General features: G+C 34.8%; 2 long non-coding RNA genes across 2 annotated transcripts; both read left to right on the top strand.

Moving 5' to 3' along the window:
- Positions 1 to 1,178: 1,178 nt before the first annotated feature.
- LOC140184381 (uncharacterized) lies at positions 1,179 to 8,173 on the top strand. The gene is made up of 3 exons (XR_011880875.1): positions 1,179 to 1,336; positions 6,898 to 7,174; positions 7,478 to 8,173. It is a non-coding gene; the product is annotated as an uncharacterized lncRNA (long non-coding RNA).
- Positions 8,174 to 10,863: 2,690 nt separating this feature from the next.
- LOC140184276 (uncharacterized) lies at positions 10,864 to 11,626 on the top strand. The gene is made up of 3 exons (XR_011880700.1): positions 10,864 to 11,096; positions 11,206 to 11,385; positions 11,517 to 11,626. It is a non-coding gene; the product is annotated as an uncharacterized lncRNA (long non-coding RNA).
- The last annotated feature ends 776 nt before the right edge of the window (positions 11,627 to 12,402 follow it).

The raw sequence follows: 12,402 nt of genomic DNA, 5'->3' as shown, positions 1-12,402 counted from the left end.
AAGTCTGTTCTTTCTTTTTTTCTTGATAGTTTCTAGGTTTATTCTTCATTGTTTGGGTAAATGATCTGATTATATGTTTAGTGTTTTCCACTATGATATCTCCATGCATTCACTCTTCCTCCTTGGGTACCAAGAGTTAGCTTTCTGAGAAACTTTTTTCATCTTTCTTCACTTTTTTCTTGTTTCTTTGAATCAGGTCATGTTTCTCTTGCACTGGTGGTTGCCGAGGGTGAGTCCCACCAGGTCATCAGCACCATACATGTGGATGACACGCACAAATCGAGACATTATTAAATAATTTTGTATAATTTTGCCTTCGATTTGGGTGATAGTTGACCTTTTATTCAAATCGATGCCATTTATTGTGCCTTTTTTTTCACAGGTTCAGGCCCCAAAACCAGGCTCAAACTGACAGAACCCGCAATCCAACCTAATGAATTTGAAAAAAAATCACAGCTCTCCTTCACTCTCCATGGCTGCTGTTGCTGTTCTTCAAAGGAGGAGACCAATACTCGTGACACTTGTTGCCTCCTCGTCTCCTCCTTGTGTGGCCCGCTTCCTATCACCATCAGCTGTTGTCTTCATCGTTGGTCTTCACCTTCGCCAATCAGTGGTAGGACGCGGTTTCTCGGTGATGTCACGATGTCGCTGCTGAACTCGTCTCCGATGCTACCTCTAATACATCTGTCGTCCCTGGAGTTAATACTCCGACCGTCGTTGCTTGGTAACCATCATCGTCGTTGCTCGAAGTTAATGATCGGAATAGCTTTTTTCCGGAGTTTGTTGAAGATGATTCTGCCCTTTTGTTGCAGCAATGTTTTCTTTTTTTTGCCTCTCTGCACCTCCTTTTCTGTTCAATTCAGCTTCTATCCTTATGCAACTCTCTGATGATTTCCGTCAAGAGACTCCAGCTCCATGAACGATTTAGCCTACCCTCTAGCTCCATCCCAGCTATTTTATGTGCCAGCTAATTGCTCCCTCTCGGTATCCAAGTGAACCCGATGTCACCATCCTCTCCCTTCATTTGGAGATATCCATGAGGATGGGATCAATGTCTGCCACTCTGCTTCCCACCTTTAGTGCCTGTACTACTTGTAAGTTAACTAACTCGATTAATATTTTATTCATTCCTAGATTTTTAATTAGAATAATTGCTTCCCTAACCGCTGTGGCTTCAGCTACCAAACTTGAAGCGGCTATAATTCTTAATGTTGAACCTACCATCAGCTTGCCGTCTCCATCCCTTACAACAACTGCAACAGCTCCCTCTCCAGTGGTTGTTTTATAGGACGCGTCAACATTGGCTTTCATCCATGGTTGAGGAGGAGGATTCCAGGTAATTTGTCTTTTTTAACATTTGCTCTATGTTGTGAAGTTATTTGTTAATCCTGAATAGATTATCTGTATTCCTTTTCCAATATTGCTGCTCTTTTAATTGTTGTTGTTGGATTGACTTCTTATCTTTAATAAATTACAAGGTTCCTTGATTTTCACACTTCCCAAACTAGAACATCACCTTACATATTAATTCTTCTTGATCCTCTTTGACATTCGCTCTAATCTTCTTAATGCATTCTTGTAACCATCTTCCGAAGGAAGTTACTGATTTAGCAGTAGGTAGTAATTGACTTTGTGCTCCAAACCATATTGCTCTTGTCCATGGACATAGTAAAATGGCATGTTTTGTACTTTCAATTTCTGATTTACAAATCTGCAAGTTGGTTATATCACAATCTTCCTTTTGTATAGATTCAAGTTTACTAGAATGATATACTGAGCCACTTTTCATAAAAATAATTTAATTTTCTGAGGCGCTTGGACTCTCCCTATTTCCTTCCATAGCTCCTTCAAATTCGTACTTGTGGATGCCGAATTGGTTTGTGATTCCATCATCTCTTTCTTAGTCAGATAATAGCCAGTCTTAATTAAATACTGTCCATCTACTCTATAACGCCAAACTATTGAGTCCTCTCTGTTGATTAGGCTTAGGGGAGTTTTAATGATTTTGTCTCTTACTTCCTGCAAAAAGATTTTATCAATTTTTATCGTATCCCAGCTAATTAAGTCAGACACATGTTCAATTGTATGGTCTCTATTGCCTAGAAGTTTTTTTCTCCTAAAATCGATCATTCCACACTCTTATGTTCCTTCAATTTCCCACCAACCATCTACAGTTTCTCATTAGAAAATTCCTCCCGTTTAATAGACTTCGCCCTCACCATGATGCTTTCTTATGGTTTTTGGCTTCCCAAAGAGAGCAATTTGAAAAATATATAGCTTTGAGGGTTTTCACTCAAAAAGCATTCGGATTTTGTAACAATCTCCATGTCTGTTTTGCTAGATGAGCCAAATTTTGTGTGTAAAAATCTTTGAATCCTAGTACTCCATCATTTTTGCCCATAGCTATTGACTCCCACTTTTTCCAGTGTATTCCCCGATCCTTTCCTGAAGACGCCTACCCGAACTTAGTCACCTTACCACTCAATCTTTGACAAAAAAAAAAAAATTGGAAACAGCACCACATTCATATCATAGGTGGGTATCGCTTGGACAATTGCCTTGATCAATACTTCTTCTTCGGCCTGATTTAGAAGCTTCTCCTTCTACCCTTCTAATTTGTTCATTACTTTTTCTTCAATCCCTGTCAAAGCTTTATTTTTTGAACCCTAAATACTTCCGAGGATAATCCCAAGCCTCCATGCCTAGTATCTCTTCAATATCGCATCTTGTTTTGATGGAAACCTAATTCCCAAAAATTATACCAAATTATCCAAGTTGACTCGTTGTCCTAATGCTTCTATATATTCATTTAGGATGGTGATGATATGGTAGACTTTTTCTTTACTTTCTTTTCCAAGAATTATGCAGCCATCTGCAAATAGGAAATGGGATATGGTTGGCGCATTAGGGCTGATTCTAAATCCTTTGATGGTTCCTTTCTCCTTTACTTCCTGTATTAATATAGAGAAAAACTCTACAACAATTATAAACAGATATGTTGACAAAGGGTCACCTTGTTTCAAACCTCTTTGGGGTACTATCCTATTTGATAGCACTCCATTGACTTTAAATCTGTATATTGTCCCTCTAACACACTTCATAACCAGCTCGATCCAATCGTTTTGAAATTCAAATGCCTCTAGGTCCTTTTCGATGAAATTCCATTCCATCCTCTCATAAGCCTTACTCATGTCTAATTTTATATCCAAACGTTTTTCTCCCATCCCATCTCTCTTTTTCAAACTATGAAAGGCTTCTTGAACTATGATAATATTATCTTGAATCAATCTTCTGCTAACAAAAGCACTTTGTGTAGGAGAAACCACCTTGTCAAGCACTTTTCTTAATCTCAACACCAAAATTTTTGAAAATTTTATAGATGAAGTTGCAGCAACTAATTAGTCTGAGCTGGTTCAAGCATTCTGACGGTTTCACTTTTGATATTAATACAATTATGGTCTCACTTATTTCCGGAGGTAGCTCATTGTTGCTAAAAATATCATTGACCACTTCCAATATCTCCCCCTTAATATCTTCGCGGTGTTTTTGATAAAACAATCTATTAAGTCCATCCGGTTCAGGAGCTTTGAGACCTTTCATGCTGAAAACTGCTCTCCTAACTTCCTCTTCTGTAACTCTTTCGGAAGGCCTCTCATTCATTTCATATGTTACTCTCTTAGGAATCTTTCTTTTGCATTGCTCCACATTTGTGATTTTTGAGGCTGTGAATAAGTCTCTAAAGTGATGCTCTACAAGCTTTAAATTTCTCAATCCTATTTCGATCTCTCTTTTGTATTATAATTGCATGAAGAAATACTATATTTTTGTCTCTCCATTTAATCCACTTCAATCTAGCTCTTTGCCCCCAAAAATTTTCTTTTTGCTTCCACAATATTTTAATCTTGGCCTATGCTACATTAATTTGTTCCTGTTGCTCTCCGATAATCCAGATGCTTGGAGTTTCTGAATTTTGTCGCTTAGTTTTTCTATCTCTATTGGTTCTTTATTCCATCCTCTTTTAGTGATGTTCACACATTTCTCATGATCCTCCCAAAAAGCCTCGTTTTTTAACTCTTTAGCACACTTGTTTTTTTTTGTTCCGAAACCAAAACTATTGGGCAATGATCTGAGCTAATTGCTGGTCTGGATGTTAAGGTTGCATTTTGATATATTTCCGACATTCCCAGTTAGTTAAAGCTTTGTCTAATTTTTTTAGTTATGAATCCATTTCTAGGGTTACTGACCCACGTAAATCTCCCCCCTTTTAAATACAAATCCATCAACTTATTGCAATTCACAAATTGTCTGAATTCTTCCATTTGGTTTTCTGGTTTAGGATGGACCCCCCACTTCTCATCTTGATAAAGGATATCATTAAAATCACCAATGAAAATTTGTGGAATCAGGTTGTTGTCTTTATTTGTTGTAAGCTCTGCCCAAAGTTTCTTCCTCTATTAATATTTAGGTTGGCCATAAATAAAATTTCCTATCTATTTATTATTTTTTTATCTTCAACGTTAGCTTTAATAATGTTATCGTTCTACATATAAACATTAATTTTCAGATTAGTATTCCACAAAAGACATAGACCGCCGGACTGTCTCCGGAATTCTATATGAAAAGATCCATCAAAACAAAACTTCCTCTTAATTTTTTCTATATATTCACGCTTAGCTCTAGTTTCTATTAGAAAGACTATGGCGGGCTTGAATTGTTTACATAGATTATGGAGCTTTGAAACTATTGCTAGGGCCGCCATCCCACGACAGATCCAATTTAGACAACTTATGGTTGCGGGTGGGACATGATATGGCCTGCCTACTCAGCCTTAAATTGTCTGTTGTCAGCCCCAATCATGTACCTTATCCCAATTCTCTCCACTGCCATGCTTGGATTTTCCAATATTTTGCTCCTTTTCATTGCTTGGTTATAGAATTCAATATCCACCATTGCTAACATATTAACCTCATCACTACTATTCTCATCCCCTCCCTCTTTCTTTTCAATCTCATAATGTGGTTTATCTGTTGAATAAGTTCAATTTCTTGATATGCAGGTACTCTACTCTCAGCCTGCTTTTCCTTTTCAATTTCTTCGTCATTGGGAATTTTCATAAAATACAGTTCTCCCAAATTAGTCATCTGCATGAACCTTTCTCTTACACTATACTTCAATCTTAGACTTTTTCAATGGCTATTGTTCCTTTTTCTTGACTGTGCTCCTTCCATCCTTCCAGTAAAGCTTTTTTGCTAGCCTTCTTTTTGTCCAATCCTTGATTAAGAAGTCTTTGTTTGTATTTCGCACCCTTTGGCTTGCTACTTGAAGCCTTCTCTATGGTCATTCTTTTGGGTTCTTGTGTAAAAGTGGGCCTACTTTTCTCACTATTGACTTCTTCATCCTCCAACCTTGGGCCTTTGTGGCCTTAGCCCATTTTGATATTGGCTTCTAGGTTTATAACCTTCAGATTCATGCCCCTTACTATCCTATCCACCTCTAGATCCTTCTCTTCAGAATTAGCAGCTTCTAGATTCTTATTTTCTGGGATTTTGTCACCTTTCTCCCTTGATCCTTCTGCCATTTCTATAGCTACTTCTCTCACTGTTGCATGTTTTCTTCCTTTTACCTGCTGGTACAACCCTATGTGAGTACCTACTCTACTTCCTATTAGGTCCGTTTGCTCCCCCAACTCGCTGCTCATGGATTGGTTTTCACGCGCCACTTTTTTCTCTGCCATATTCATCATCATCTCTTCCCCCACTAAAACTAATTGGTTTTGCTTGAATAACACCCATGCCTGGCAAGTGTTTGGGCGCCTTTAGGTTCCATATGGCCATTGCCCTTTCCTCTTTGCACTCCTTCCTTCTATGGCTAATTCTCCCACAGTTGAGATAATAGCATTCTAATAATCTCTCATACTTGAAATGGATCCAAACCTGTGGCAATTCTTCTCTATCAAGCCAAAATCTAGTAGGCAATAGTTTGATTACATTAACTGCCACTGTCATCCTCAAAAAGGATCTAACTATGACATTATTCACTTTTGCATCTTCCACCTCAATAAGATTCTCCATTTCATTTCTAATCAATTTAGCTACATCTCTATTTAGATGCTCCAAAGAAACTCCATGAGCTTGAACCCAAAACTCCATATGATCATGTTTCACTTCATGAATGGTTTTTGAATTACTCCACAGCTTTAGGTTCAAAAGGAAACCTTTAATGCACCATGGTCCACCTCTGAGCACTTGCAATCCTCTTCTTTTGTCTTTAAAGCTGAACAGCATTCTATTTATGTCTACTTCATCAACAGCTACTCCTTCCGGGTTATCCCACATTCCCATTATGACTTGTTTGCATGTCTTGAAGTTCATTTCCTTCTCTGTCATTATCTTCCCTACTAGAATGAGACAGTTCTTCCTATATTCCTTCTTTTTCTTGCTACTAATAGTTAAAACACATCATTCGATTGAATTTGAATTGATATGATATGCATGGTTTTTTTCCCTCCTTCTCCATGTTCAAGTGCTTTCTCAACTGGAACTTAGTTTTACTTATTTTATAATGTTGGTTGTAGTTGTAGGTTGTGATGGTGTGGATGGTATGTATACAAAATTTAGCTGAATGTAGGTGGTAAATCTCAGAGAAGAGATAACTTCCCTGAGTTTCAAAGAACCAAATTTTCTATCAACTCTCCTAGCGAGAGATTTTGATCTCCATATTGAGAGTCATTTATTCTGCTTTTTTGAATTGTATGTTGATTGTTTTTTTTTTTTTGGACATTGGCCATTAAGGCCCAAGCTACCCAAACCAAATCTCAGCCCAACCTAATTTCCTAATTCATTCAATTTTGAATCTTTCTATCCTTTCCTTGCTTTGTGCTCTAATTTACCATCGCAGGTATACTCTTTCCTTCAAACAATTAGAATGTTGAAGCCATTGGAATGTTGTTGTTCTCTCCCGCAACCATATTGATATGAATTGTGACTGGTACTTTTGCTTGGGTCTCCTCTGCTGCCTGCACTCCGAATGAAGCTTCGACGCCGAGGGTTCACAAACATGGAAGCTTCCTCTTCCTCTCTGAATTTGCAATTTTGATGATACAGTGCTTTCCGGTTTGCAGCCTATTTGCTCCGATACTCATTTCCTGTACCAAGTCCGCTCCCTTTAAAATAAGGTTTGTTATATTAATTTGATTGCATGTCTTGTTTCATTACAAATTGTTGTTGTCACTGAAAATTCACTTCCATCGTTTCTTCATCTCCAATTTCTTTAAATAAGATCGTGGAAGCCTTGTGCTTTCTCAAGTCGAATTTACTCCTATTGGTTCTCCTTAAATCCCAGATCTTGATATTGACTTTGTTTTATGTTGAGTTTTCTGAATTTTCTGAACAGCATGTAGTAATTACTGTTGTTCTCAGTTGTTGAACTTTCTGAATTATTATGTTCCTAACTTTTTTATTGATTTTCCTTTTCCAAGAGTTGTTGTCAGCGTTGAGCCTCCATGTTGATAATACGCCGCATCTCCAGTGGTGGTTGTATACTCCAGTTCTGGCGAAGGCAATCTGATGCTGCCATTTTAGCAACTGTGTGAGCAAGTAGGTTCCCTTCTTTGGGTGTCCAGGTTAGACCACAATTTGGTAATCTTTTTATTAGCTCTCTAATATCCTGTAATATTGCTTCAATTTCTCCAATGAAAGTATTTGATTTTATGGTTTGGATTAGTTTTAAACTGTCTAATTCAATTAATGTTTTTCCCAAATCCAAATTATCAATAATAATAAGGGGTTGCCTAATAGCTATAGCTTCAACTGTTATACTTAAATGTGTGTTAATTTTTCTAGAGAAGCCCAACACAATTTTTTCATTATTGTTCCTAATGACCACGGATATTGCTCCTTTTCCATCCTCCTTCCTGAAAGCAGCATCCACATTAGCCTTTAACCAATCTTCCGATGGAGGTCTCCATCTGATCAAGTGTGCTGTTTTATTTTTCTCGTTCTTCTTTTCTACAAATTGCTGGTCTGTTGAGTTCCAAAATAGATCTGGTTTGGTATGTTGATTGTTGAATAATGGGTATGTAACCTTTTTTTTTTTGGTCATGATAATGGGTATGTAATTTGGAGGTAAGGATATATTTATCATTGGGCCAGAAAGCAAAACAAAACAAAATGCAATTAAATCTTTGTCACTAGCGAGCTTGGACTTGATGGATTTATGTTTGGTCGTGAAATAGGATCAAATGCTGAACAATGAAAATCATGGGAATCCAAGGTTGGTTGTTGCTTAAAATGAATTGGGCCCAAAGAAAGTGGACACTGGTGTTCACCAAAAAATTCATTTTGAATAAAGTGTACTTAAGTTGACCAAAAAAAATCAAGTTTACAAAAAAAATCGGCATATTAATTTAAAAGCTGATAAAAAGTTAATTCAATTACAGACAAAAACAAATGTGTTCCTTAAATTGCATTACGAACGAGAAATACAATAAGACAGAATTTTAAAACATACATATTGAATACAAAAATATGGATTTCCATTTTTTAATGTAATCATTTTGTTTTTTAGAGTGTAGTTTTGATGCTGAAAAGATTTTTTTATATAATTTATATGTTTAAATAACTTTTTAAATAACGTGATAACTGATAACACGATAGTTGGATGGTAGTATTGATTTTCTAATACGGTACGAAAATTAAATTATGTTAAATACATATTGAAATAGCATATTTTAATTTGATTGTATCTCTTTTCATCTTTATTTCAATATAATTAAATATCTATCTTTTTTATATTTGTTACATAAACACTGTGAATACATATAAAAGATAAAATATTATTTTAAAATTTTTTATTTTTATCTAAAATCTCATAGTTCATCTTATTTTAGTTCTCTAATCAATTAAAATATGTTATTTCAAATTTTTTTTTTCTTCTTTTATTATTATTTTTTTCTCTTATTTTTTTTATTATTTTTGCTGTCAAATAACTAAAACTATTATTATAATTACGATTTTTTGTCACTAATTAAAAAAATATTATAGAAGAAGATTATTTTTGAAATTTTTTTAATTTTAAACCAAAAATAAAATAAAATAAAATAAAAAATTTAAAATAAAAATAATACCACTACAAAAAATGCTAAATACCGTCAAATTTAGCGTCACAGAATAGAGGCGTCTTACCGACGGTTCAGTCGTTAAATTCGTCATGTGAAAATATTACTAGGGAATTCCTGTTTTCGACGATAAATTCATCGGTAATAATTGGAAGAAAAACAGAAAAAATAGGCACAGATTTAGGGTCAGGTTTACTGGCGAAAAAAAGCCAATGGAAAATTCACTTAGTGGAACACTGCATTTTGGTAATCCCCAACATGCTACCGTTGAATTTTTTCACCAATAAATCCAACGATAATTGTGTCCTAAATTTGAATCATAAACCCTCTTCCCTTCATTTGAATTACTCTCTCTCTCTCTCTCTCTCTCTCTCTCTCTCTCTCTCTCTCTCTCATCCTCTCGCATCCCACTCTCTCTATACCCCTCTCATCTCTCTGACAGCCCCATCCAACGCCAGCAGTCCCCTCCTTCTTTGGCATTGTTCGTCGTTTTTGCCATCACCGTTGCTGCTGTTGGATTCTGTCGCTGCTGCTGCCGCCCTCTTCTTCTCGGCACTGGTGCTCTTCTTCAGGTAATACTTCTAAACTTCTCTTTTTCTAAAATAGGAATAAGGTATGATTATTATAATTTTGGTTCTAATTTGTTCTGCTTTGTTATTATAATTTTGTATTCGTTATTTTGGTTTTGATTTGTTTTGATTTGTTACTATAATTTTGGTTCTGATTTGTTATTATAATTTTATGTTCGTTATTTGATTCTGATTTGTTCTGATTCCAAATAAAACATGTTTTGAGGTGGTGTTGATTAAACTATTGGTTTCACGATGAATAAATTAAAACACCTAAGTAATTAGGAACTCAATTAATTCGTTAAATAATTAAGTTATTTTAGATATGTTGTAGTTGTTTTTAAGTTTTAATTTATGTTTGAGGTTGGTTGGATTTATTAAAATCATAAAGATGAATATATGTCCAACTTTAGGAGAGGTTATGTCAAATTTTTTTTAAAATAATATATATACACAGAATTTGTGTTGTATTTGCTTATTTATGTGAATTAAAGTGTTTATTTTTTATCTTTGCTATAACATTATTTTTGTGACTAGTGTTAATTAATATGCTATTTGCAAACATGACGAGAGGTAGAGGTTTCATGAATCGACCTCGTGGTCGCGATAGAAAGAGGGATTCTACTGGTACTCCTAGGACTTCTCAGTCATCCCCCTCTATTCCAACTTCTCTGGTGAAGTCACATCCATCCGCTCAATAGCATACTATCTTGACGACGCCGCCTCCAGCAACAAACACCGTGGTGCCAGAATTCTCTCACAGATTCCATCCATATGCCTCTTCACCACCTCTCATTGTACGAATGACGATTTGGCCTAATAGAACTTTGGTGTGAGGACTATTTTAAGTTTTTTATACACAAACTATTTTAGTTAGTCAGTTTAATTTAGTTACATTTAATTTACTAGTTTTAGTGGATTTAGATTGTTAAGATAGGTTCGATTTAGGTTAGTAGATTTGAACTTATTGTGTTTGATAATTCTTGATTGTTAATGAATATTGCTGCATAAATCATATAATGCCATATAGAGAAAACTACTAATCTTAATTAATTGAACTGTTTGTTGTTGATTGATGGATGTTGCTGCTTGATTGTTGATTATTGTTTGTTGATTATTGATAGATATTGATATTTAAGTGAATTGTTGATGGATAGAGTTTTTGACGCGTTCAAGTTATAGATGAAACTATGTCAGAATTTTAAACAAAATATAAATATAATTGAAGTTTATAGATTACTTCAAATAACTTTGTCGTAAATTACTAATCTTAAGTTTTTCATTGATAGGTTTGTGCCAAATAACAATGTATGTATACAGGAGTGTACTAATGTCATCAAGCTAATGTACGACCACCCATGGCTGAGATACAAGAAGATTCCAAATGAGACCAAAGAGCGATGGTTTCAGAAGTAGGCATTAAAAACTCAGCATATTCAGACATTAATTAGTTTATATATTCTATTTTGTTTAATTATGTGTTTAATTTTGATTAACTCGTGCTAAATGTTTTTTCTGCAGAAAAAATTTATATGGGACAAGACTCATGATCTCTTGATCAAGAAGATCTTCAACTATCGAATGGCTAGGCAGATTCAGCAGATGTTGGAGAACGTACGTAAGCATCATGACCACCTTACCATTTGTGCTGTCTCACGAACAGAGCTAACGGAATATCGGCCAGGTCGTCGAAGTATACCGGTGGGTCAGTGACTTTCACGAAGACAAAAGCCAAACTGATAACTAACTTGTTTCATTTTGTTATTAAGTTCGTTTGATCTTAGTATAATGTCATTATTACTTGACTTATCATGTGATTTCAAAATGTGTAGTTTAAGTCATTGGATCGTAAGGCGACGATGACAGAGACTTTCAAATATACTCATATGTTGAAGGAGAACAAGGAGATATTTGCTGATTAGTGGGAAGCAGATCATTACGTGAGTAAACATATCATGTGATATACCATTTTTTAATTAACTGCAACCCTAATCATAAAATGTGTTACACAAGAATTTTACACGCAAAGATTATAGGCCGCAACCCAACAATCTCAGCGTATTAGAGATGACGACAATAATTCTACTGAAAAAAATCTGCCAATAACTAACATCAGATATTTGTAGTTTAAAAAGCTAATTCCACGACTAAATCTGCCATAAATTAGCGGCAGATAATAAAATTGGACGATAAACATTTATCGGTGAGGCTTATATCGTCAAATTAGATTCAACAAAAAATCTGACTATAAATTTGTTATTAACGGATTATTTTTATTTATTTTTCAATAAATTCAATAATACTTAATATTTTTTTATAGTGTATATTTTAAATATTAAAAATAAAATTAAAATTTAACTTAAATCTTGAAGACTAAAGTATTACTTTTTCCTGTATTAACAACTTTTAAAGTATGCATGTGCAAATGCAGTAGTTATCTAAAACCTCATAAAAAGATACATCTATAAAATTTGTGAATTCAAAACCGCATAATAAATCCCTGTTCCTCATCTTGTATGTACTATGTAGCATATGACACACTGAAATTTGTGTACTAAGTTCGCAATAGCTAAAATGTATTGAATTATGTATTTTATGCCAATTCATTTAGTTTGGTCAACTATGGTGACCAATACCAATTAATGAGCAATCCGAAAATATTCCATACACACAAAATTAATCATCAAATCAATTAATTATTATATATTTATATATGCT

This window comes from Arachis hypogaea, chromosome 4 (assembly GCF_003086295.3).
Source record: "Arachis hypogaea cultivar Tifrunner chromosome 4, arahy.Tifrunner.gnm2.J5K5, whole genome shotgun sequence".
In the NCBI taxonomy this organism is placed as follows: Eukaryota; Viridiplantae; Streptophyta; class Magnoliopsida; order Fabales; family Fabaceae; genus Arachis; species Arachis hypogaea.
The sequence above is the reverse complement of the archived record's forward strand: the minus strand, read 5'-3'. Positions and strand labels throughout refer to the sequence as shown.